A 5,780-nucleotide genomic window follows, 5' to 3' on the forward strand; every position below is an offset into this window, starting at 1 on the left:
AGTGTTAAATTATTATAATTTACTATACTGACTCGTGTTGCGTTAAAAAGATGCATAAATTGCATTTTGTCGCACTGAAACGCATGTAAAACTCAATGTTTGTAGTCTTTAATTAAGTTATTCAATATAATGTCTTAATATCATGTATCTTTAACTTGGCCTTTAGAAAGAAAATGTAAGGAAATGTTGCAGTTACAAATCCGAAGGAGAACCGCTAGCGTGTCTTTTACAGCCTAATATTGCTATATAGGGTTTAATGGAAACAAGCCATGTAGAGGGGCGTGGCTTGTGCAGCTGCTTAATTTTATTAGGTATAATAAAGCAGTAGGCACGTACAGATGGGCGTGGTTGAGGGGCGTGGCCTTCACCGCTGCTTAATACTATTAGATATGAAGTAGCAGGTATATTGGCACGCGCAAGAGTGCAAAAGACAGGCACGTGCAAAAGGGCGTGGTCAACGGGCATGTTACTTAATTCTATTAGACATGATGCATTATTGGCCGGAGCAAATGTGCATTACACAGGCACGTGCAGAGGGGCGTGGTCGAGAGGCGTGGTTTTCACAGCTTCTTGCTGCTATTGTATACAGTAAAGCAATATTTGCAGGTGAAGAGTGCGGTTCTATGAATACGAGAACAGTTATTATTCGCTTTGAAGAGATTCAGTATAGCAGTTTATATACAGTAAACATTGCGTAATAAATACGAATTAATCATCAAGTAGGTGACACCCTATGGCCAAATGTTGTTTATTATATTCTAGTAAAAATAGATCCCGATGAAGCAACACTTTATTTTAATTTGAATGAATAAATGGTTATTAATGCAAGAAAATGTGTGTTTATGTGCGTCTATCAAAATTGCCATATTCACAATAAAACTTAATTAACCCAGCAATTAGGGTTGCACAAGCCAGTGCACTCTTAGTGCCGGACCCAAGCCTGAATAAATAGCCATGGCTCAAGAAGGGCATCCAGCGTAAAACATGTGCCTAATCAAATATGCGGATTACAAACCTAAATTTCATACAGAATTGGTCGAGGTCTGGGTTACCAACGACTGGAAATGGTGAATACTTATCTAAAGAACAAAGAGAAGCATAGGGTGACATATAAGAGTGGAAGAAGGTGCATACAGGTGGACTATATTTTATGTAGAAGATGCAACCTGAAAGAGATTGTGTACTGTAAAGTTTTGGCAGGGGACAGTGTAGATAAACAGCATCGGATGGTGGTCTGTACACACATGCTGGACACAATCTGAGCCGCATAATATGGACCTCTGGGGTGAAGAAGATTAGGAGGAGAGTGAGGACTTAAAAAAGTATAAGATAGTGGAAACTGAAGGAGGAAGACTGTAGTGTGAAATTAGGAAAGATGAGAAAAGTGGGCAATAGTACAAGGATATGCAGCAGCAGGTGAAGAGGGATGTAGCAAAATGTAAGGAAAAGGCATATGAGGAGCTGTATGTGTAGTTGGACACTAAGGAAGGAGAAATGGATTTATACAGATTGGCCAGGCAGAGGGACCGAGCTGGGAGAGATGTGCTACAAGTTAGAGCAATAAAAGATGGAGATGGAAATCCGTTGGTTAGCGAGGAGAGTGTGTTGAGAAGGTGAAGAGAACATTTTGAGCAACTGATAAATGAGGAAAATGAGAGAGGGCTGGATGATGTGGAGTTAGTGAAGCAGGAAGTGGATAGGATTAGTAAGAAGGAAGTAAGAGCAGCTATTAGTTTTTAACAAAATTGTTTAACAAGATTCTGGAAGGTGAGAGGATGCCTGAGAAATGGAAAGTGTGTTGATACCGGTTTTTAAGAAAAAGGCAGATGTGCAGACCTGCAGTAACTACAGGGGGATAAAGTTGATCAGTCACACCATGACGTTGTGTTAAAGAAGCCAGGCTGAGAGAAGAGGTGACCATCTGTGAGCAACAGTATTTTTTATGCTAAGGAAGAGCACTACAGACACATTATTTGCTTTGAGAATGATGATGAAATATAGAGAAGGTCAGAAGGAATTGCATTGCATTGTCTGAGGTGGAACTGGAGGTAGCAGAGCTGAAGATGTTGAGCTTTGCGTTGGGAGTGACGAGGATGGACAGGATTAGAAATACGTTTATTAGAGTGATGTTTGTGCATGCAGGGCGTTTTGAAAACAAGGTGAGGGAGGAGCGATTGAGATGGTTTGGACATGTGCAGAGGAGGGACATAAAGTACATTTATGCTGAGGATGGAGCCCCCAGGAAGGAGAAAAAGAGGAAGGCCAAGGAGGAGGTTTATGGATGTGGTGATGGAGGTAGTTGTTTTGAAAGAGGCAGATGTAAAGGACAGAGTAATATGGAGACGGATAATCTACTGTGGCGACCCCTAAAGGGAGCAGCCGAAAGACAAAGAAAAAGAGGAAGAAGCTAAGTAAAGTATATTAGGAAATGTTTGCAATAGCTTTAACACACTTATTTACATCTAAGGGTAATTTAGCACCTGTTTAGATGTTTATACAGACACAGGGAGAACATATGAGCTTGAGGCAGTAACCCTGTTTATAAAAATATTCAAAGAAAATATTCATATTCACAAGGACAGCCCACAAACATGTTTTCCCTGTCCACCAGCATTGTACCTTCTCTGTGAACACAATTGTCCTCAGTATAAGTGAACACTGTTGGAAACAAACACTGAAAAACAAACTGAAAATGCCCATATGCACTACTGGGCATTTCTATACAAAGTCTCAATGACAAAATTGTCTGGACATTAAAATCTTATTTAATTACAAACTGGTAAATTAACCCAGTCTAATAATAAAATTTACACCATATTATTATATAACACTAAACAAAGTACATTTTAATAAGATATTTTTAATATCTTTGTTGACAACATTTTCTACTGATGCATATTTTTGCCTGTTTACCTGAGTTGCAAATTCAAAAGCAGTCATATTGGAAATCATACAAATGTAAAATAATGTGCAGATTTCTGTGCCATTAGCTTAAAGTACATGTGTTACAGTGTTTCAACATTTCTAGACCTTTACTACAGAGAGTCATTTTCCTCAAACCTGAGTAAACAATGCACACTGAATGAACACTCTGCTGTTCTTAAATAAACATTAACATGCCCCAAAAGCAAATACACTTTTAGTAGGCTAATGTGTTGCCTCCATTTGCATTTTTGTACTTGAAATTCTGTACAGGTATAACCACATTTCTAAAACCTTCTCTTTGTAGGTATGCTTTGTATATTTAATTAATATTAGGTAAGTTACAGGTACAAGGAAACAGCATATAAAGCACATTAGCGTTGCACTGTAAAAGTATGGCACAATACTGTTAAATGAATTCCTAGTAATGTGTTTGTACACCTGTTATACCTTCGTATGTCTTGTGTACAGTATCTCACAAAGTAAGTACACCCCTCACATTTCAGCATCAATTTTAGTGTATCTTCTCAAGGGACAGTACTATAGAAATTGACCTTGGATATATTTTAGAGTAGTTAATGTGCATCTTGAATAGCAGTACAGATTTACTATCCACTAAATATACATAACTCAACATACAGCCATTATTGTCTAAATAGCTGGCGACAAAATGAGTACATTTTAAGTGATAACAGCTGTACATCATTTAACCGTGCAGAGCCACATGTCCTATTCGTCATATTCATGTTTTTGTCTGCTTGACAGGTCCATATTAATTTGTGTATTTTGTATTAGATGCAGTTAAAATTTGGTGCTTTGAGTACAATTCTCTCATACTGACCACTGGATGTTCAACATGGCACCTCATGGCAAAGACTCTCTGAGGATTTGAGAATTAGAATTGTTGCTCTCCACAAAAATAACCGAGGATATAAGAAGATCTGTAACACCCTGAAACTGAGGTACATTACAGTGGCCAGGGTCATACAGAAGTTTTCCAAGATGGGTTCTACTTGGAATAGGCCTCGCAAGGGTCCAACAAAGAAGTCGAGTCCTTGTGCTGTTCCTCAGGTGCAGAAGCTGCTTAAAAAATAAACAAACAAACAACAAAAAAAATCAGACGCATGAGTGCTGCCAGCATTGCTTAAGAGGTTGCAAAAGTGGAAGGTCCACTTGTCAGTGCTCAGACCATACGCACACTGCAACCAGTCGGTTTGTACGTCCGTCATCCCAGAAGGAAGCTTCTTCGAAGCTGGCTCACAAGGAAGCCTGCAAACAGTTTGCTGAAGACAATCTGTCCAATAGCATGAATCACTGGAATCATGTTCTGTGGTCTGATGAGACTAAGAGAAACTTGTTTGGCTCAGATTGTGTCCAGCATGTGTGGCGACGCCCCGGTGAGGAGCACCGAGAAAACAGTATTGCTCACAGTCAAGCATGGTGGTGGTAGCATCAGGATCTGGGGCTGCATAAGTGCTGCTGGTACTGGGGATCTGCGGTTCATTGAGGGAAACATGGATTCCAACATGTACTGTGACATTCTGAAGCAGAATATGATTCCCTCCCTTCAAAAACCGGTCTGGTCGGCAGTTTTTCAACATAATAACGACCCCAAACACACCGCCAAGATGACAACTGCCTTGCTGAGGCAGCTAAGGGTAAGGGTGATGGAGTGGCCAAGTATGTCTCCAGAACCCTATTGAGCACCTGTGGGGAATCCTTATTTGGAAAGTGGAGAAGCGCCATGTGTCTAACATCCAGCAGCTACGTGATGTCATTATGGAGGAGAGGAAGAGGATCCCAGGAACAACCTGTGCAGCTCTGGTGAATTCCATGCCCAGGAGGATTAATGCAGCGGTGAATAACGATGGTGTTCACACAAAATATTGACACTTTGTATACAAACGTGTTCACTTAGGTGTACTTTTGTTGCCAGCTATTTAGAAAATAATGGCTGTATGATGAGTTATTTTTAGAGGACAGTAAATCTGTACTGCTATACAAGCTGCACAGGAAAGTTGGTTTTCTCTTGATATAGGCACAATCAGCCCGTGTCTGAGTCTATATAGCCCTTTAGTTAGACAGGGTCACCTCAATGGGCTTAAATGTGATGTACATTTTATGCCCTTTTGCTTTGGGGCTTATCTTTTTCCAACTGAAACGATTAATGGAAACACATTTAGTGCTGATGCAGAAAGATGGAAGGTAATGAACTCTGCCTTATATACAATATTTATGTTAATGGAAACTATGAATTTACGCTTTTTACCTCACATTGCTGAGCTTGTATGAATTAATCCAAGTGAAGAACTTAAGTTAGTATGAGATCATCATCAGCTTTGGAGTACAGGCTGCTTTCTACTACGGATAATAGTAACAAGCTTTTATTCACAGGGCTCAAAAATGAACAACGTGTTTACATTTGGGAAGCAAAAAAAGGGATAATGGCCATATATTATCACATTTCGTAAGGTCATAAGAACACGCATGTGTGGCACATGTATGATGTTAAAGAAGAATGAAATGCAGTTTTGATTTGTTAGACACACTTCTAAATATTTGGGTGCAACAGGAACAGTAACATACATAAATTGAGAGATTTCATGTTTTATTTAGAAAAAATTGTTCATTTAAGATGCAAAAATTAAATACAATAATCAAATCTGCATGTAAAACCAGGGGACACATTTGTAAAAACTGTTGTCTTTCTGCCATTTTCAAACATTTTTCGTCTCCTTTTTGCTCTTCAGTGATGAAACCTACTAATGCATGTTCGAGTTTGTGTTTTCCATTTTTTTTTAACAATTTCATAAGCAAACAACCAAAAAAAAATCTGTGTACGAAATGGCTGTCATGTT

This window comes from Silurus meridionalis, chromosome 20 (assembly GCF_014805685.1).
Source record: "Silurus meridionalis isolate SWU-2019-XX chromosome 20, ASM1480568v1, whole genome shotgun sequence".
Taxonomy (NCBI): domain Eukaryota; kingdom Metazoa; phylum Chordata; class Actinopteri; order Siluriformes; family Siluridae; genus Silurus; species Silurus meridionalis.